The sequence below is a fragment of the Gossypium hirsutum genome, chromosome A06 (genome assembly GCF_007990345.1).
Source record: "Gossypium hirsutum isolate 1008001.06 chromosome A06, Gossypium_hirsutum_v2.1, whole genome shotgun sequence".
Classification (NCBI taxonomy): Eukaryota; Viridiplantae; Streptophyta; class Magnoliopsida; order Malvales; family Malvaceae; genus Gossypium; species Gossypium hirsutum.
This window is the reverse complement of record NC_053429.1, coordinates 34,985,510-35,008,874: the sequence shown is the minus strand read 5'-3', so window position 1 is coordinate 35,008,874 and position 23,365 is coordinate 34,985,510. Positions and strand designations below refer to the sequence as shown.

At 34.0% G+C, this 23,365-nt stretch overlaps 1 long non-coding RNA gene across 1 annotated transcript; it reads left to right on the top strand.

Annotated features, from left to right (window-relative positions):
* The first annotated feature begins 18,042 nt into the window (after positions 1 to 18,042).
* On the top strand, positions 18,043 to 21,030 carry LOC107896420 (uncharacterized). Its single transcript, XR_001683753.2, has 3 exons — positions 18,043 to 18,502; positions 19,287 to 19,345; positions 20,768 to 21,030. It is a non-coding gene; the product is annotated as an uncharacterized lncRNA (long non-coding RNA).
* Positions 21,031 to 23,365: the final 2,335 nt, after the last annotated feature.

Genomic DNA, 23,365 nt, shown 5'->3' with positions numbered 1-23,365 from the left:
AGGAGACTAAGGTTAGACCAGATTTAACTTTTGAGGAGGAGCCGTTTTAGATTTTAGATCGAGATGTTAAGGTTCTGAGGAGGAAGTCCATTCTACTAGTAAAGGTTCTGTGGCAGAATCATGGCACTGAGGAAGCCACGTGGGAACTTGAAGACTCGATACGTCAACAGTAACCTCATCTATTCGGATCAGGTAAATTTCGAGGTTAAAATTTCTTTTAGAGGGCAGAGTTGTAATGCCCTGAATAATTTATTTCTATTTTTGTAAATATCTAACACAAATATATGTCTGCTTTAGTGGTTAAGTGTTCTGGGCGTGTCTAAGAAGTCTTGGGTTCAAGTCTCACCTTTGCCAAATTTTTTTATTTTTCTGATCCTAGTCTTACCCTTGTTGAGTGGGTTTATATTAAATTATCTGTTAATTTATATCAGAATGAGTGCACTAGTTCGAGTGGCAAGGGAGTTAGTATGTTGGAGGTCCTATGTTTGAATCCTTATGCTATCATGGATGTTATTTTTAAGGATGTGGGGAGTTAATGATGTTAGTTATTTTATTTTATTAGAATTTAATTTCTCTTTTTCCAAAATTTTTGCCTTTTCCAATTTGTCGTTCTTTTTCCCCCATCTCCTTTATTGTGTTCCTTTACTTTCTTTTCCTTGTGTGTGGTCAATCGACAGAGTGGTAAGTCTTCAATTTTGGTTAATCGTTCGGGTATTTCTAATTTCTCTTTCTACAGCCAGGTTTTTCGTAAGTACCCTTTCTTTTTCGTGGTGCGCTAGGGTTTTGCTATTGTGAGTTTTAGGTTGCAACTTTCATGAATGTGGAGTTAAATGTTTGGATTTGGCTGGTTGGGTAGGAGAGGTTCTACAAATGATCGATTTTTTGGCAAATTTGGTTTGAGAAGCATTTTTCGTCAAAAGTGAGCACTTCGGTGAATTGGGGATTTTAGTGTCATAAAACATTTTTGTGTTGATTTAGAGTTTTTAATTGAATTATTTGAATTTGGAAGTCTCGGGATTGCAAGTGTTCCAAAATCGTACCCAGTGTGTACCCCCTTACACATGAAAATTGAGTTTTGACGAAAGCCAAAAGTGTAATCTGTCGTCGCCACACGGGCATGTAGTCACTCGTGTGGTTGGCCGTGTGCGAGACAAGAACGTGTGTCTGATGAAGGTGCTGCCATATGCAAGACACAACTGTGTGGTGGTGTGGGTGTGCTAGTGTGGGCCACACCGATAAGGCAAAGTTAGGTGTGTAGGCCACACAGGTGTGTGTGTTCTAGGCCAGGTCATGCGGGCCACACAGGTGAGGCCAATCTGGGCATGTGGGCCCATACACCCACGGGAAAACCACATGGGCTTGTAGGCCCATGATTCTGAAATGCCCATGATTCTGAAATTTTCTCTAGGGTCGAACAGGTCATTCCAATCGAAAATGGGCCTTCGTGGGGTCGGTGAGGGCTAACCAAACCCTAGATTATAAGATCTGATATTCTCTTAGTTTGTTCTGAGTAGGACATTGTTATGCATGTCTAATTATTCTGATTATATATATCTGATATCTGTATGCATGCATGTCAAGCATGATATTCTTGTATCTATAATCTATAATTATGTTTGGGGTGGGATTTGTATATGTGGAGGAAGTGTTCTGTATGGCGACCTTCGCCTATATTCTGGCAACTTGGCTACATAATATTTTATGTGTCGTAATGACACAATATGGTGTATAGGGTTGGGTAGGTATTTTTAACCCCACATGGTGTGATGGGATGGCCGGAGTTGGTGTGTAGAGGATGGGGGTAGGATTCTGTATATTTGATTCTGTTATCTATATCTGTAAAGGACTTAGTTCCAAATCTGAATTTAACTGTATATGTGAATTTTGTATGTATGGCATGTCTATTTCTGTTGGGATACACACTGAGTTTACGTAAAATCACTTCTGTTGTCTGTTATGTTCAGGTGATCCACAAACTTAGGCAGATCGGGGCAATGGAGTCTCGCGGTGACCACTAGTCTATGAACTGACTTTAAACAAAGGTTTTATTTATTTAAGGATTATTTCTCGGGGTTTTGCAATAATTGGACTTTTCAGACTATTTGGTTTAATTTAGGATTTGGATTTTTGTTTAACACTTTATTTGCGACACTTATCTAAAAATGTGGTTTTTACTAAACAAAGGTTTTAAATTACGAACGAGATTTTCAAATATAACGTTTTCTATGACTTCCACTGTAAAATACATTTGGGCTAAGAAATTAACTAAATAATGCTTCGATAATATATATAAACTAATCTGAGTTAAATAAATTGGAATGATTCATCGTAACGACTCTGTTTTCAAAACCTTTCTTTGCAACATCTTCAAATATGGCCATAACATCTAGGCCAAGTTTGGGGTGTTACAGAGAATGAATATAATATTTCTAATTGAAAATATAGATAAAAGAATGAATGGAATTCGATTATTACCAAAGAGATGAAAAAATGAAGAAAATAGAGAAAATGGTGGGTGACAACAGTAGTGACGTGGCGACGAGACAGCTGCAACGGCGATGGCTGTAAAAAGAGACTTAGAGGGGGTACACGGTGTAGTGATGGTGATTAGGTGATGCAATGGTGGTTGAAGGTGGTGATAAGGTGGCTAAAATGTGAAAGAGTGGTGGCTAATGAAAAAGGAGAGAAAAGAGTGGATGAGAAGAGAAACATAATTTTTTAGTTTGTCTAGGTGCATAGGACAAAAAAGGTCAATGGGGTAGGGGAAAAGGCAAAGAGTGAGATATGGGAAAGAAATAGAAAGGAGGGGGACGAAAGGGAGTGAAAATAGGGATAACAAAGGAATGAAGGAAGAGAAAGGTATGGGAGGAAAGAATCTCCCTTATACTTACGAAAAAAGGAGGGTTGACCAAGATTTTAAGACCAAATTTAAAAAATAAAAAGGAAGAGAGGGGAATTGAACTTGGGTCACAAGGGAAATTTAGCTTGCTCCTGGCCACTAGGCTAGAACTCACACTTCTACATGAATTAATGATAACGAAATTTAAATGGGGCGTGACATCATCGATACGAGGTAGGGGGTATCAATTCTTAATCATGCATTTATTCAGTTGTAGATAGTTTATACAAAGCCGTATTGAGCAATCTTTCTTTTTAATGAACAAAACTGCAGCCCCATGACTATATACTAGGGCATATAAATTTGCGGTCGAGTAGATCTTGTAAATGAACATTCAATTCTTTTAGCTCTGTCGGCACCATACGATAAAGGAAAATGGATACTGGTGTCATGCTAGAAAACACTTCAATTACAAATTTGACTTCCTGATTTGGTGGTAAACCCGACAATTCCTTAGAAAATACATCAGGAAATTCACACATAATCAAAATCTTGCTCAATTTGTTACTGTCAGTGTTTGAATTAATAACATAAGATAAAAAAGCCTCGCAACCTTGGTTCAAAAGTTTATTGGCTCAAACAGACAAAATTATCCAAGTCGAACCAAATGCTCTGATGCCATTAACTTCCATGATCTCATCATTCTGGCTCTAAACAGAAAACATTTTCTTACAGCAATCCATAATCACTCATGGTTGGACACCAGTTCATACCCAAAATCAAGTCAAAATAACTGAAAGGCATGACCAACAAATCTACCAGAAATGTTAAGCTTTGAATTTCTAATGGGTATCATCTACATTTTTGACAATTAACACAGTATGACCTAAAAGACTTGATACTGACATAACTACTTTCAGAATTTCAAGTTTCAAACTCCCAGATTGAACTAGATTAGCATTAATATACAGATGATAGGAACTAGGGTTTATCAAATCATAAATAGGTGCAGAGAATAGTAAAAATATACTTGCTATGACAATGGTAGCATAGCCTTTTTCTATGACAATGGTAGCATCGCCTTTCTCTCGAGTTCGAACCACATAAGATCACGCTAGAGCTCTAGCTACTGAAAGTTGTACCATAGATTCTTTTCCATTTCTAGAATCATTTTTGGGTATTGAACCACCACGACTAATACCATGACCCCTAACAGCATGTGCAAATTTCTAAGTAATAGCATGTGTAACATTTTCATCTCTCGGACACTCATGAGCAAAGTGTTTTAGTGATCCGTAACGGAAATGAGAATTAGATAATTTCCAGTATGTCCCTCAATGTTTCTTCCCACAATGCTCACAACTCGGCACTTTGGGATCTCTAGTTGGACCTTTTACACTACCAACTGAAATTGTCAATTGACGATCTCACATTCTTTTCGATGTAGCCAGTCTTACAGGTGCTCTCCAAGGCTCACGAGATTCTCTAGTTTGCTTAGTCATTGTATGCAAACTAGGGGTTCCAAATCATTTTTCTGTAACATGTGGATGTTCAGATTTTTTGTCCAATCCAATAGATTGTTCCACCATCTTTGCCCGCTTAGACAAATAAAAAAACTCATTTATTTTTAATGCCACCAACCGTGTTTTGAGTTCATCACGCAACCCACGAAGAAAGCATTTACAACTCACCTCTTCAGTCGGTATAAGCTTGAAAGCATATTTTCTATTTTGTAAATATTCTCACTTGTACTCTACCATAGATAGTTCTTCCTGTTTTACTAAAAGGAATTCTTGCTTTTGATCCTCCCAATATAGTTCCCCGACATACTTTTTTTGGAACTCTAACTACAAGATTTCCCAACCGATAGAATCAATAGGACTGTGACATGTAACAATTTGCTACCAAGTATAAGCTTCACCCTGTAACAACGGAACAACACAACACTCTCATGGGAATTACACTATAGTTGTTGAAGTACTCACGTTGTTGATTCTAGCCACATCTCGGCTGTTGACAATAAACCCCTTTTAACTCCAACAAATTCAATTGCCCCATACCTTTGTAACTCTTTGATAGGAGCCCGTCGAACTACAGGCACGGGTACTACTGCAAGAGTAGCTCCCACCATCCTATATAGGGCGTCAACTATAGCACGAAGTATGTTCGACCGCCTTGACCCTTATTATCCCCTCTATATACAATAGGTTGTTGAGAATCAGCTGAATCAATGATCGGTGCTACCAATTTGACCCTATTTATATTCTCAGCGGAGTGATCGCTACTATGTATAACTTGATCAACTTTGTTTATTGATTCTCCCAACATCTTATAATAGTAAAACAAACAGATTTTTAATCAGCATCCAAATCCTAACTCAAACTCAAATCAACATTGGCACGTACCTCTAGACTCGATTCTGAGCTCGATTTTGCCTGAAAATTGACTAAGCTATAGCTCTATTACCACTAAATGTAACACTCCTTACTCAGTCTAGTCTCCGGACCTAAGCAATAAGGTGCTACCAACAAAGACAAACATTTGGATACAATTTATAGATCAAAATCTCAAATAAATATCAATTCATCACATATGAGCAAGAATAACATGCAATTTAATCAATTTTGAGTTTATATCAAGCTTATCAAAGCTTAAAACCAACCTGGTATTAACCAGGGATCAAATCAGTTCAAAAACAAAAAGATAGGAAAATTTTGCAAACAATGGTCACATGGCCGTGTCCCCTAACCGTGTGGAAGCCTGAAGCCGTATGGGCAAGCCATTCGATGTAAGTTTTATACCCTAAATCACTTATGTAACAAATAATGTTTCATCCCTAAACTCAACCAATTTAAAAGCATCAATACAACACCAAAAACATTACTTATATCAATCAACCTAAGTGCCTAACCAATATGCCACAATTGGGATCTCGATCCAACAATTTAAGTTCAAACATAATACCATATTCCACTAATCCAATATACCTTCCAAGGCACCCCCAAACTATTTACATAACATACAACATCTAACCACTTATAATTACCTATAATGATTCACTATTAATCGTACAAGCATACACAAACCTTTACCAAAACCATTCAATCCTAACATATGCATATCATTCATTCACTAAACTCAAATTAAACATAATACCTTATCACCATATAAAACTTATAACATACTTACCTAACAATCCACAAAGATGACCAAATACAAGGATCATTACCAACTTAAAACCATATACATTTTCACAAGACATTCAAAATGCTGAAATCATCCACAACATAACATATACAACCACATAATATCCTAGGTACATGCCATGACCAAACCAAAATTATCACCAACTCTTGAGTTCAGGATTGCCACTGGATGCTGAGGTTGATGATTGAATCCAAAGTACCTAACTTGTGCATGAAAAACAAAATCGTACACTAAGTATAGCTCAATGGTATTTCCACAATCCAAACCTTAAAAGATAACATAAATCATTTAGATGCATATGTTAATAATGAATAATGAAATACAATTAACATGATATCTATGTTAATTCACATTTTCTTTATTAAATCTCATTTATCTTTCTATATAAGCACATATCACTTGTAAATCTCAATTTCTAATTTCATGTATTCATTGAGCGTTTCTATCATTGTTCAACTAATTTTACCAATAGACATTCCATTTCACATTTTCTTCCATTTCATATCCAATTTATCATATCAATTTACATGGAATACATTCAAGATAATAGTCATTTAATTCAATTTGTTTCACATACCAAAATCTCAATTCTCATTTTTATTTCCCTATTAACATGACTTGAACTTGGACAAATATGCGGATCCAACCATCACACCAATTTGACACCTAATGCCTGTCGGATAAATCTAAATTAACGCTCTACACTAGACGGTAAAATCTGAAAAATAGATATGCCCAGCACTGGTCGACATAACCAACAAATGGGGTGCCTAGCACTTCTCAACACGTAGTCATATAAACCTAAACTCTTCTTATCCTATGCATGCCAATTATACTCAACCCTGCCCGAACAGTTAATAAGGTAACAAGTTTTTTTAGTTAATTTATAAGAAATTCTTCAATTCGTATAACAAATTCTCCAATCAATCAACCATTCATATATTCATAACAACATGATTCATCTCCATACAAATTCAATTTCAAATGTAATAGAACACAAATTATTATTACAAGTATGTAGTTTAGTCATTTGTCACAACTATCCATTCAATCAAATCCATTTAACTCAATTTATTACTTCACAACATTTTTCCCAATAACTAACTCAACTTGAGATCTTACCATACAACAATTCATAATGTAGCAAGTAATTAATTAGTTCGGATTATAGAAACACAAATCGTGAACCGTAGCTATTCGTCGACAACTTTATCTTTTCCTTTCTTTTTCGAAGGATCTGGGTCAACATTAGCTATGAATGAAAAAAAACAAGACATTTCATCAATACATGGCCAAATTCACATTCGATTTCTAATTGATTTAACTTTTACATTTTATTCAATTTAGTCCTTAAAATCAAGACTAACATAACTTTCAAATTTAACCTCCAATTTTCATGTTGATTTCACTCTAGTCCAAATTGATTTTCATATTTTTTCATATCTACCACTAATTTTAAAATTTATTCACTCTAGTCCCTATTAAAAAAACCAACAATTTATTTTACAATTTAGTCCCTTTTTAAATCTAAACTTAAAATCTATCAAATTAACCCCTAGAACTTCAACTATCCATCAGTGGAAACACTCTCAATCTTTAACAATATTGAAAAATACAAAATAGGTTTGCTAGATCTAGTTATCAGGATTTTGAAAATATAAAAATTATAAGAAAAGGACTAAATTGCACTAACCAATTAAAGATTCAAACTTTGAAACCCTTAGCTGTTCGTGAGTCTCTTCTCCTTATAGCTTCAAAATTTTGAAAGTTTTTAAGAGAATAATACTTTCTTTTTCCTCACACTCGTGTTTTATGTTTATTAATTTAACTTATGTTTTAATATATTATTATTTTTTTAAGTTATAAATTTTATAAGAATTAACTGTTTAACAAAATCAGTTCACAGTTTCTTACTTCTTTAAAACATTTCATGTTGCCTTCCAATTGAATTGCTTAATATATAAGGGCAAAGAAAATGCCCTACAATTAGTTTATCACACGAATTTAGATATAAATCTTTACGAAAAGAAGTTTAACAAAACAAACTAAAAATGGGGTGTATTCCTAGGCTATGCCAAAATTTCCACTATATGCATAATAGCACACTTCGCCATTAACTTGGTGAACTCCTAGCATTGTCCCTCGAGGTACAGAATTTCCTTAATTATATGAAATGAAATAACAAACCTTGTAAGTACGAGAGTACTTAGTGAGCTCTATAACCATACCTTTGAATGATATTTTGCAAATCTTTTATGAATTTCTATGAGCTGACTATTACCCTGTATCATTTACTTCAGTTGATACCATTATAGTTTTATAACTCTTATACATGTCAATCATCAAACCCTTGCTATGCTTAATCTTTCATATTTATTAAACTGAAGAAATCCTGTAACACCCCAAACCTAGCCTAGATGTTATGGCCGAATCTGCAATGTCACATTGAAGTGCTTTGCAAATATAATTTCTTGGAAAACACGCTCTACATAAAAGCTTGTTTGGGTTCTTAACAAACATTTAGGGTGAAAGTTCATTGTGAAAAACTCATGTTGTTCTAGCATAATATTGATCATATTAGATTGTTATTACTCTTTAAAACAGTGTTTGTTGCGAAAGCTCTCAAAATATGTTATGTAATCGTGATGTTTTAGAAAAACATTTGTTTATATTTTCTCGAAAATTCGTGTCCTACTACTACTAGTACTCAAAAATCAAAGTAAGTAAATCCCCAAAATTAAAATGAAACTTAAAGAGGCCTTATTACAAAATGAAAGACCCAAAAGTAAACCTTATTTATAAAATTAAAAATTAACTAAGTCGAGTGGTCGCCATTGAGTCCTCCGTCGCCTCGATCCGTCTCCGCCTAGGGACTTCCTGCACAATTAATAGATGGGTGAGTTTTCGAAAACTCAGTATGTGAAATCCTATAAAAGAAATCAATCAGAGTAAGCACAATTTGGGTCTAAGCCCTTTCAATAACAGTAGCGATATGGGTCTGAGCCCGTTGCAGTAATAGTAGCAGTCTGGGCCTGAGCCCATTACAATAACAGTAGCAGTCTGGGCCTAAGCCCATTATAGTAACAGTAGTAGTCTGGGCCTAAGCCCATGACAGTAACAGTATGCAAACAGAAATCCTACCCAATTTATCTTCTACACACCATCTCCGTACCAACCCTACACACCATGTAGGGGATAAAATCGACCCACCCAACCCTACACACCGTGTAGCACCAGTTGCGGCACTAAATCAGTACTTGCAGTAGAGCTGCCAATAATAGGCTTATAGCCTTTTAGTACAATTCCTCCGAAATCATGTATCCTACCCCATGCAATGCAACATAATATAAATGTATGTACAGTAAAAATGGTATGCTAAAACAGTCATACATCACATAGGGGTATATCAGTCATTTACAAAAAAATAAGGGTCCAGCTGCACTAAACGGCCCAACAGTAGGTCCACAGTCGTCTCGGCCGACTTGTGCAACCTTAACAGACAATCAGTGATAATGGGCCTAAAACCCATATTACGGGTCCATGTGGGCCCACACGCTCGTATGGCCCACATAGCCTAGAAATGGCCTTAGTCGTGTAGTTTACACAACCTGGCCCACTAATTACCACACTTTTGTGTGATTTCCACGTGTGGGGCCCACAGGCTCATTGGGCCTACGAGGCCCAATTCGGCCCAAAATGGTCCAATATCGTTTTGGTCCATGAAAAAGCTTATGACCATCTCGTCGACCTTACGGCCATGCTTTACTACACGACCTGCCACATGGGCAGCCACATGCCTGTGTGGTGTCGTCAGCCCATTTTTCGGCTTTTCGGGCTTTGTTGTTTTGCATCTAATAGTAATGTTCACACACCTATTATGAAACTATAGCCACAACGTGTCTGAGATCAAAGCATCAATCGAACAATTACTGAACGCCCACTTGATCCAACCAACGTATTCTCTAATGCTTTAACCTTCACATGAAACAGTTAACCGATTCATAAGAATCTATAATCCAACATAATTATCTAGGACTTAAAGTACTCATCACGAATGAAAGGATCACTTGCAGAGGAAAGAGCAATCGACCCAACACCTTGCTTATTGAAGTCGAGCCCCTAGCAACATTCGGCAAAATCACAGTGCTACAAGTCAATCATTGAGGAGGAGGAGATAATGAGTGAGAAGGGTACATTCAGCTCACAGAAAGAGAAATCAACATTTCTCAAAAAAAAAAACTAACCAATATTCAGCCAACACCCAAGCCTAGAAGTCGCCCAAATTGAAAAGGGGTATTCGACCAAAAAATATTCGGCCAAAAGAAGAAGGAAAGAAAGTGGAAACGAGGTGTTCGACTTTGAAGAACAAAGGATCTTAGATTCGACCAACACGGTAAAAGAGCAAAGAAAGTCGAAGGGAAGAGGGGAAACAATCGGTCAGAGAATCCAGAACCAAAACTCAAAAGTAAAGAAGGAGAGGAGACAGTCGATCAGTACAGCACTGTTGTAAAGAGCCAAAACGAAGTAGGTAACCTCCCCCCCCAAAGGTGCTCGAATTGTCTAAAAGAAGAGTACCTTCAAAACCCCTAGCAGAAAACGACTACTCAGCAAAAGTTAAAAAGACCCTAAAACGAAAAAGGAAAAAACGAGAATGCAAAATTGACCAAATGAGAAGCATGACCCCTAGGCCAAAATCTTGAGTGCCTAGAGTCCTCATTCGGCACCAACTCCCCACAACTTTAAAATCCCCTGATTCTCTCCTAATACTCTCCTTATATCTCTGCTCAACTCCCTCCATGACTGATTCAAACTCCCCTCCACTCATTAATGTTTCGGTCAAAGACAACTACCTCCCAAGGCAAACAGTAAAAATAATCTCCCTTTGCACAAGCAGGGATTCAAACCTCAGGCTCCGTGCACACCCCACACGCCACTTACCACTGGGCTAGCATGCTTGCTTTGTCAAGATTTTAACAAGTTCTGCATATAACCATACTGACTAAGGGTAGAGGTTTTGACTTTAAAAACACAAAATTTTGCTCAAGCCAAGGCTTGAACCCATGACTTCCCAGACACTCCCAAAGCACTAAACCACTAAGGCAAACATACATCCACGTCACAAACACGCAAAAATAATTTTAACAGGGGTTTTCGGGATTTGGGGCCTTACAAATCCCTTCCATTATTTCATAAATGTTTTGTCCCATAATACTTTCTTAACAGAACATTCCCTTAAAAAACCCTTCCAGATATCCATGTCATAACTAATTTTCCTATTTCAAACTATTGACCACCGATCTTTACCTTGAGTAGATACTCATACATGTTGGCAAATAGGGGTGAGTATTTGACCAAATCGAGTTGAGTCGAGTCGAATCGAGTAAAAAAATTTGAATTAGTCGATTTGACGAATCATGTTTTAGCAACCAAACCCAATTTAATTTTTTTTTCAAATCAAATCTAATCGAGTGAAAAGATTTCGAGTTAAGTCGAGCCGAGTTAACGAATCATATTATTCATACTGAATGTTGCATTTACATGGACCACTTATTTAACTAGTAGACGAAGTACAAGATTATTTAACTACATAAACAATATAATTGTTTTACCTTTTAACTTAATGAGTAAATATTTATCAAAACAACATAATTTTGCCTTTTAACTTTAGAAAAGGTAAACATTTATCAAAAGGACGTAGTTTTCCCTTTTCTTATTCAGATTTTCAGATAACTCAAATTGTGTAATTCATATTCGAGTTAAACCAAAAAACTTAATTCTTTATTCGAGTTGATCCAAATAACTTGATTAACTCAAATAATTCAAACTATTTAATTCAAAATTTGAATTTTTTATCGAATTTGTCGAATCAAATTGGATTTTGCTCACCCTTATTGGTGAATACATATGCAAAAATAATATCGTAAAAAACTGATCAATTCATGCCTTGGTTCAATACCACACAATCCATACTTATATTGTACTAAACAGATCCTTCAAATGAATTTCACATCACTCTATTTCAAGACCGCAAATACTTCAGGTAACCAAAACTCAGATCCCATATGAATTTAGTAGAAATCATTATACAAATAGATATGCTAGATCCTGGGTAAATCTAATTCAACCATTACATAACACAGACGAATTCACATTGTCAATTCTTTAGGTCACACTTAGCTACGAACACTTCCATATTCAACACTAATAGATTATCATGGTGGATACCCTTCTTAAAATATAGATAAACCTTTCTTTTCAAGAAATCCTTTTTAAAGCTTATTCAATTATATCGTGGATCGTATTCAACACCTACCCTTAGACATATCATAACCTTCTCTCATTTACAGAATTATCAGAATTTATTCAGAGCTTACCATAAGGGCAAATAAGCACATTGTACAAAAAAAGTCTTGGTAAAACACGCTATAAGGTTCACACAGAACCCACCACATGAGCCATCAAATAGAGTACGTTGTCAAGGCATTCCTTTCAGAATTTGCCACAAAGGCATTCCCTTCAAAGTCAGGCTCAAAGGCATTTCTTTCATATATTGCCACAAAGTCATTTCCTTCCTAGCATGTTTACGACATGGATTTACCTAGACTCACATTTTATGAGGTTTTCCCATCATCATCTTGGGACACGCAGAGAACCCATTTAGGTAACTGTCACTCATAATTCCTTTTCAAAGTGTATCATACATGTAAGGTTACCAATCCAGGCTAAATCTATGTCACATGTATCTTTGAGTCTACAACAAATGCTAGAGCTCAGTTTCTAACCAGAATCACATCATGCACTGAAACAAACTAGAAAATCATCTTAGGTTACCAACAAACTATCAACATAACACATATCTCACATCATACATTCCGAACACACTGTTACAACTATACTTCAATGTTTTTAATAATAAAACAACAATTTTTGTACCCCTGAACTTATTAGATTCACTATCAAAAACATATATTATATGTAACAAACATTCATTCATAGATGTAATTTATGATTACAATTACCCATTCACTCAAGCTTGTCTAACCTTTCATCATATTGTAAGTCTAATTTATACCTTTTTCTTAATCAGGCCTTACCTACACAAGCATCATTCTACTTTTCATTCATGTAATTTTGCACATAATGACCTTACTTTGCACAATTCTCTTATGTTTTACTCGTCTGGTTGATACTCAAGTTTTTTAATTATTTAATCATCTACACCCACACTTTACATGTAAAATTTAGAGTAGAGACTCACATTCAAGTTGATTATCTCAATTCTTTAATCAAACTATATTTCAATCCATATGTCAACCATCTCAACAAGATCACATTTCACAGTATACATTCCCAACGAACACATACATAGTCATGATTAAATATCACAACACTCATGCACAATTCATCATATGCTTAGACTCCACAGGTTCTTATCAAATGTTCATGCTATCCTCAATGATCATTCATGCACTCATTCATTTGTTTCATAAATTAGCTTATAAATGACTTATCTTAAAGATTTACAATATTCCTTATGAGAGGACTTACATTGACTACGCTGCTTATTCTTTAACTTAATCTTAACTCAATTCTTTCACAGATTTGAAATTGTCGAAATTCATATTCCACAGACGTACCTTCATCCCATTATTCGTATAAGTATGATTTCCATACTATCCATGATTTTAGATTCATAGTTTAATCAATTTCATATCAATATATTCTAGTATGAATAAAATATATATACAAGGGTTAGTGTAGAAGCTTACCTTCCTCACCTATTTGCATTTAAAGCTTCAGGTCCAACCATCTGACTAAAAATCACAGAATACGAAGTAATCTTCCACTTTAGATTCGTTCTTTAGTTCTAGCCCAAGGGCAGCAAACCCTAGACAGCTTCTAAAGAAAACCACAACAATATTTTCAAATAAAAGGATAAGATAAAAAAGTCTTTTCTCAAGCCTATTTAACTCATATTTATTTACAGATAAGACCCATGCTCCCATAGAAACTTGACACGTATCATATCGTTCAAAATATTTTCATTAATGGTTTATAACTGTAAATGCAAATATAAATAAGAACTCAATATAGACAATACCTGGTTACCCTAACAAGAAGCGCTAATTACTATACTCACAATGCAACTAGCATTGTTACTCTAATAACATGGCGTACTATGCTTTTGGAAAGCACTCCCTTCAAAATCATCTCTCTACCAAGCTGTTATCTCATTAAATAGTAACTGGATATTAGGATTTCGTCGGGCAAGTTGTTACATACTCTTAAACACTTAACATAGAATCTTCCTTAATATATGGTAGAAGATCAAGAAATCAAATTCTTATTTACTCTCGCGGTAGTTACTATACATCCATAAGTATGCGCCAAATAATTAATTGGGCGAATTACACTACGCCAGACAGACTTTTTAATACTATGCACCAAAACTTTAAACCTGTCAGAACTAGGATGTTACAGTGGTATATTTTCTATATAAGACCCTCACACTAAGTTCTATCTGTACATTCCTTAATAATTAAACTTTTGACACTTTTGACACTTTTACGTTTTAGTCCCTGTACTTTGATTAAGCACTAATTCGGCAAAATTACCTAATCGAAATTCAATTCACCTCAAATATAACTACATAAATATTTAAATATTTATGTATCCAGTTTACAAAAATAAGGTCCTGAAACTACACTTTTTGACACCATTGACTTTCAGAGGTTACAACCAACCACTAAACCCACCTATGCACCTAATGTACATGTTACCAACAAATACACCAACACAAAAAACCCTTTACCTCCTTTATTACCAATTCCAAAAGCCTCTCCTAATTACTAGTTGTCCAACATTGGTTCAGGAAAACTATCAACCCTAAATAATACTAGAACAATTACAAAAAACTAACCTAAACCCTTACCTAAGGGACCAATGCCGAAATGGAAGAAAGAAAGAAGCATGGCCTTTGTTATTGGTGCGAAATAAATACATTGTTGGGATTTTTTGTGTTAAACCCTACCCATATTAGATTTTGGTCTACACAATAGAAGATGGCAAAGAGCTTGAAGTTTTCTTTTGACTGCATTGACAACCATGATCAATTAGTGACTAAAATTCCTATTTTGAATCCACCAGTGTTATCACTTCACGCTATGATTGGCACTACAGGGTTTTAAACTATAAGAGTTTATTTTTTAGTTGGGATATATACTCTTAGTGCTTTAATATACTTCGAGAGCATGCATAGCTTCATCAACAATAATTTAGATAAAAAAACTTGTTGGCCTAGATATAAGTTGAGTGTGACTATTGCAGATGGTGAAAGCCTTCAAATATCAGGGCTTTCAAGATTTACATCCAATTTTATGGTTTTATTGTTATCAAGTTGCGATATAGTATTGGGAGTACAATGGTTAGCCACATTGGGCTCTATATATTATGGGACTCTACTACGCTAACAATATAATTTTAGTATAATTCCACATGGTTAACTTTATGAGTAAGTCTTCAAAGGTCACAACTATTAATAGATAAGCAAGCTACAAAGTTACTATTGTCATTGATGAATGGAAAAGAGCATCATCTGTGTGCTTATCTTATGTTATTCAACGATGCACCAAGATTATATAGTATTTCCATGAACGCAAACCAAACCACTATCTTATACTGGCTACTTAAGGAATTTTTAAAACTATTCTCAACTCCTAGCAAGCTACCACATAACTATCCTTAGGACCATTGTATACCATTGAAAGATAAAAATAATGTTGTTCAATTTGGGCCATATAAGCATCCTACCATTCAAAAAAATGGTATTGAGAAGCATGCCAATGAGAGGTTGAAGGTAGATAGCATCAGAGATAGTTATAGCTCGTTCTCTTGTCCAATAGTCATGGTTAAAGAAAAAATGGTAGTTGGAGATTGTATGTTAATTACTAACAACTACCCTATGATCAAAGATAAGTTCTCCATTCCTTTAGTAAATGAATTACTGGATTATTTGACACATGCTACCTATTTTTCTAAGTTAGATTTAAGGTTTGGATATTATCAAATTTTAATAAACAAAGCTAATGTGCATAAGATCACATTTTGGACACACAAAGGGAATTATGATTTTCTGGTAATGCCATTTGGGCTCACTAATGTCCCTTCCACCTTCTAGAGCTTGATGAATACTATTTTAAAGCCTTTTCTCATGAAGTTCATCTTAGTTATTTGTTAAGATAGAAAATTATCAATTTCCAGTGCGGAAAATTGATTATCTAGGCCTCATCATTAGTAGTAAAGGGATGGTCATGGACCAAAACAAGGTTGAGGGTATCACGGAGTGGCCCAACCAAAATTAATTAAAGAACTTAAGGGATTCCTTGGTCTTGTAGGCTATTATCAAAGGTTTATCAATGATTGTAAGCTCATTGCTCGACCTTTGACTAATATTTTGAAAAAAGATGGTTGGAAGTGGGATGAGCAAGCTATGGATGCTTTTAATCAACTTAAAGCAACTATGAATTTGACCCTTCTCTTAGCTTTGCCTAATTTTTAGTAAAAAAAATATATTGTTGAGAATGATGCTAGTGGATTGGCAATAGGATTTGTATTGATTTAACAAGGTAGACACTTGGCTTATTACAGTAAAGCACTCTCCCTGTGACATCAACCTTTATCCATCTACGAAAAAGAAATGCTAGTAGTTCTCACGGTAGTGAAGAAGTGGAATGCATATTTGGTTGGTAGACATTTTAATATCATAACTAATCATTACAGTTTAAAATTCCTATCCGACCAATAGGCTAGTACTCCGGCTCAAAAAAATTGGGTGGCCAAAATGTTGGGTTACAACTACGAGTTATGTTACCAGAAGGGCTCATCCAACATGGTGGCTAATTTATTGTCTAGAAGGCCAATTGATCAACAACCAGAGCTTATGTCCATTCCCTCAGTCATAATAGATTTACTAAAACAGATTTAACAAGCATGTAAGGGTGATGGTAAACTTTAGAAAAAGATTACTGAGTTGTAGCAGGATCCTCAAAAACATCCCAAATACACTTAGGTTAATGATCAATTTGTTGGAAAAAAATTCAGTCTAAAAATGGTTTTCTTACACAGAGGAAAATTAAAATTTTAAAAATCAATTTGGTTTGTGATATTTGTAGCAATAAACCCTAAATGAATTCACACCTGTGTTTTCGGCTTAACGGGCATTCGTAGTTCTCAACTTTCTACCGAACGATCTTCTTCGCCATTCTTGTATGATGAAGTATTTCGAGTGTGGGCTTAACCCCATTGAATCAAAACATAGAACTAGAAAAAGTTTTCTCTCTTTTATTTGGGGGTGAAAATGAAAATTCTCGTTTATTTATTGGAAACTGATAGAATTGTTATTCTGAAAAAATGTATTTAATAATTGAGAATAAATTCTCTCTATTTTTCGATAGAGTAACAATCTCTTAAAATTGTGTGCTATGCCCTACCAATGTCATCTAATTATAAGAAGAGAAGGTAGAACCCAAGTTGAGTTCTAGTGGTTTATTTCAAATAGAAAAATAACTTTCTACTTAGAGTAGGAGTGGGGTGGACGCACACCCTAGTATTCCTACTAGGATGGTCACCCCATTCATGTTATATTAGGGGTTTTAGGCCTCTCTCACATCGGGTCCAATTACAAGTACTTTCTGAGCCTTTTGACCCAATACATTGTAATGTAATCCAACCTGAATCGATTTTTCTATTTCCCAAAATAAAATTTAATATTCTATATTAAATAATTTTCTCATCCTTATTTTACCCCTAATAAAATTTTGACGATTTTACCCCTGGTAATTTTTTTTCGATTTTACTCCTTGTTAATTTTCAAGAAAATAACAGCTTGTTTGGTTGGCTATAATGCTAAACCATTACAGCCTTATTCAGTAGGCCCAACCCTATTCCATTGTTTGGTTGGCTGAATAAGCTATTACAGCCTTATTCCTTACAGTCTTATTCAAGGCAAAATCATCGTTTACAATTCAGCACTCCCCCAAGGGAATACCAATTCAGCGTGAAAAATCTTCCACTTTACCCTTCTCATTTCTTTCTCACATCTGAGCATTTTCTTCTTCTTTTTTCAGTCTGATTCCTATTTCCTTCAACCTTCACCCTCTTTTTCACGTCTGAAGCATCATTTCCAACGATATCCAAGCCTAAACCCAGATTTAATTTCAAATTAAAAGCCACCAAAATTTTACCTACCAGCGAATTCCATCGATTCTCGGTATCCTCAAGCTCCAGTTGAAATCAGGGTCAACGGTTTCAATTTCCTTTCAATAAAAACGCAGCTTAAAATCCAAATTTCTCAGTTTTCTCAAGAAAATCCAACTTCGGTGTGAGAGGAAAGGGCTAACGATCCAACACCCAGATGTTAAATCGGTGCTGAATCAAGTGAAGCAGTTCGCTGACAAGGTATTAAATTTTGCTTTGTCTTAATTAAGACCTCCCTTTTTGGTTAGCTATCCCAGATCCCCAAGAATACACCTATTAAGCACTTACATGCTATTGTCATTGATACGTATAAGCTGTTTTTAATTTTACTTGTTGGAATTGTTAATAAATTGTATGGAAAGCTTGTTGATTCAGTAAAGGAACAATTAATTTGGGTTACTAAATAAATGATTGATGTTTCTGCTATAGGAAGTGATAGTTTGTTAGTGTGTTTAATGAGGCAAATTGTTGGTGGTGATTTAGTGATGGGAATCTTTGGTTATGTTTCGAGTTAGTGAGTCTTTGTTTAAATGGGATTGTTTGTTACAAGAAAAGCCTATATTTTTGACCGGTGCACTATATACATTTCTTCTTTTATTAGCTGATCATTGTAGTTTTGACCAGTGCACTATATACAGTTCTCTTTGCCTTCAGAATTTCCTTCTGCAGCCCATCTTTATCTTCAGCCATTGATCTGCAGTGATTTACCATCTCCTCCTTTTCCTTGATTAGGTTCTGCCATTCAGCCTTCTTCTGTGTCGGCTCTTCCGTAGTTTTCTCAAGTATCTTCTCCATTTCTAAAACTTTCAATCTCAAGTTATCATCTTTGTTATCATTTTCATAATGTGACATAGGAAACATAGAATTCATGGGTATGTTCATTGCCAATGGGGCTGCTCGTACCCCTCCAATGGGGTATCAATTCTTTCACTTTTTATTTTATAAAAAAATAAAAAAAGGTGATTAATTTTATCATTGTTTGCAGGTGGAATAGATGGAATCACTTTCATTGTGATATAAATGAGAAGACTATAAAAAGTACTGGTAAGCTTCTTAACTTACTCTAATTATTTATATATAGTCATTTTCATTTTAATTAAATAAAACCTAGAATTTGCATTTAACTACTTGCTAAGATTTTCAACTTCAAATACCCAAAATTTTAAAACTTGTGCTTGAGCATTAATTAAATTCAATATTGGACTTGGATCATGCATGCTTATCCATTAATTTGATTGGTATAGTAGAATCAACAGATGCTTTAAACCACCGCCATACCATGCAGTTTCCAGCCTTCAAATCTAATTTATACTTCCATTTTCTAAGCTTTTTTACTTTGAATATTCCAACAGTAGATAATTTCATAATACCCTTTTATCAGCAGTGTTTCAATGTTCTTTCTATTATAGTAATTAATTCTAGTTTGAAGCTTTGGGTATTAGTTGCTATTTGTATGCTTGACACGAATGAAAAAAGCCCATAAATTGCCTGTACACTTGTTTATTAAGATCTAAATCAGTCCAATCAAGAAATTCTTGAAATTTAATTATAGATTTGATAAATTACCTTAAATTATGTTTGAAATGAAGAAAATAATTTTTATTAAATAAAACCTAGAATTTGTATTCAAGTACTTGCTAAGATTTTCAACTTCAAATACCCAATATTTTAAAACTTGCAGTTGAGCATTAATTAAATTCAATGTTGGACTTGGATCATGCATACTTATTCATTAATTTGATTGGTATTTTGTTGCTGAAAAATAGTGAATAGAATCAACTGATGCTTGAGACCACCGCCATCACCACTACGCTATTTACAGCCTTTAAATCTAATTTATACTTTCTATTTTTGTTTTTTTTACTTTTAATATTCCTCAGTGCTCTTTCTATTACAATAATTAATTAGGGTTTGAAACTTTGGATGAATTTTCTATTTGCATGGTTAGTCGGTTTCAATTTGATTGGCACGAGGTACAGGGTTTGGTCCCTATAATATAATTGCTTGCTTGTACTAAAAATAAAATATTTGCATGCTTAAAACTTTCTATCGATGGTTGGAACTTTCTGATGCTTTTTAATCCTTGTACCAAGTGCTATCTCTCTTACGTATTGCTATTGAGTTGCAGATCAGTATAACATCATGTTAGCTTGAGGAATTGTTCTATGCTTCTCATGGTCATCTTTGATTGTCCAAATTGTTTTTCTTTGACAAAAGTTGTATAGCTAAAACCCATTGTTAACATTTAGAATAGGGAGGTATCAAAATTTGTTATGGGTCTCTGATTTTCTGCAATTTACCAACACTACAGTAGTTGGAACTTGGGATCAATTTCTTTTTTAATTTGGTATTTTAAGTTATCATCCGTTCGACGCCTTTTTTGAATCCTTAAGTAATCATTTGTATAAATTCTGACATGTTAAGAATGAACAGTACGGTTTAATAAGGTTGTGTTTTCTTTGGCAGAATTGACTTCAAGATAAGGACCATAGAGCTTGATAGAAAAAGGATCAAGTTGCAAATACTGCTGGGCAAGAGAGGTTTCGTACAATAATTATTGGGTATTGTTTTGGGTATTGTTTTGCATAAATCTATTATTTGCATAATTATTGGGAGGAATAATGTAACTTTTTAAATATAAACTATCAAATAATATTGCTAACAAAGATAGTTTGAAAGAAGATTGATAAGCAAGATCTTTGGCATTATATAAAAAATCTATTTTACCATTTATGAGGATTGATATAAGTAATGAGAATCCCTAAGACATTTCATCAAGATGATGAGATAGATGTAAAGGCCAAGGGAAAATATAAAATATAGATGTAAAGGCCAAGGGCAAATATAAAACAAATTGCAATTTGCACCTTAAAAGAAAGGGAAAGAACTATTTTGGCATATATGCCTTCATATCATTTACTCATGCTAAGTTGTCTATACATATCAAGCTGTTTGTTTTTTCCTCAATTAACATTCCTACATTTTATCTCATACTAAATAAATAATGAGTTAGTATTTGATATACTAATAATATGTTTTTTTTATTATTCCACAAACAATTTTAAAAAATTGTCACGCATCTCTTTTTTTAACATTTTATTATACTTTTTTAAGATACTTGTTAATTTATTAAAATACAAAACAAAAGATTATAAATTTATTAAAATGTATTTTTATTAAAAATTGTGAATTTAGTTATACATACATATATATGTGTGTGTGTGTGTGTGAAATAATTATATATATATTAGTACTTTATTATTTCATATCTTTGTTATGGAATATTATTTATAAAATATCTAAAAAATAATGATTTTATTCATGATTCAAAAGTTTACACTCATGTACTTTATCTTATTACTTATATCATTATTATAAAATTTTCAATTCCATAAATATACATAGAGAATATTGCTTATAAATCTCAAATGACTACATGTAAAATATTTATAACGTTTCAATAACTACATGTAAAATGTTATAAGTGATTTAACAATTATAAGTGAAGGAGTATAAGTATTGAGTTATGTTTCTTAGTTGTTAAAATTTGTGCCTCTTAAACTTATTTGAATAATTATATCTATTGTTAAAAGATGTGAGTATTCAAATAAACATTTATTTGGATAATTGTATTTATATAAATAAACATGAAATTGTTTGAAAATAAGATCGAATTTCAGTTGCAACAAACTTTGAAACTTTGAAAATGATATTATTATTATACACTACTAAATGCTTGATAAATTATTTACTTATACATAAGCAAATATATTTTTAAACAGACTTATCCTATTTATTAATATGTATTGTTCATTTTTTCTTTAACAGTTTGTTATTGCTTCCTCTTCTTATTTGGCTTGTTTGATTGCTTCCTCACCTAGAGTTGAGCATCTTGTATTCACTGAATCACTCTAAGTTCTTTAGCAATTAAATTCTTTGATTTTGTTTTACTGTTATTGAAATTACTATTGGAGAAATGTGACCCTTTTACTACGATTTAAAGATATGTAACACTTTAATATCTTGCAGTAATGGCTCGTCTGCCTTTAATAGTACAAAATGAGAGGCGTAAAAGAATTGGTCTTGCTATTACAATATGGTTGCAAATGTGTACAGTTGCGAGTTGGTTCTTAGTTGCACTGGGTGCCATTCATAGCCTACATACTTATAGACCAAGGATTAGATCCTATATTTTAGATTTTTATGCAAAACGAGATTATGTGAAAAGACTTGTATATGCTAGTGACGAGACGTGTATTGAACAAGTTCAGATGAAAAGAACTACCTTTTTTAAACTATGTGAGATGTTACAAACTTTAGGGGAATTGAAGTCGTCAAGGAACATGCTTGTTGATGAGCAAGTGGCAATGTTTTTACATATCATTTCTCATCACCTTAAAAATCGAGTTATCAAGCATCACTTTAATAGGTCCGGGAAAACAGTTAGCAGATCATTTCACAATGTTTTAAATGTTGTCATACGCTTACAAGATGTGTTATTTAAAAAGGCAGAGCCAATTACAGCTAATTCTACAGACCTAAGGTAGAAATGGTTTAAGGTATTGGAGTGAGTTCTATATATAGCTCGTATATATTTAGTACATTTGGAATTAAATATAGTATTCTAACTAGAGATTTTATACATGTGATATAGAATTGCTTAGGTGCTTTAAATGGAACCCACATCGAGATTAGGTTCCTACAGTTGATAAACCTAGATATCGAACACGAAAAGGTGACATAGCAACAAATATGTTAGGTGTTTGTACACCTGATATACAATTTGTTTATGTTCTTCCTGGTTGGGAAGGTTTTGTTGCTGATGGACGAGTTCTTCGAGATGCCATTAGTAGGAGACATGGACTAAAAGTTCCTCATGGTAAAATGCAAAAATTAGAGGAATTTGAATTAATTTTTAAGATCATACTTTTTTGGGAAATTAAACATGACAAATAGTTTCTTTTTATAGGTTATTATAGTCTAGTTGATGTTGGATACACAAATTGTGAGGGATTTAAAAGACAAAAATATCATTTGAATGAGTGGCATCAGGGTTACTAGCCA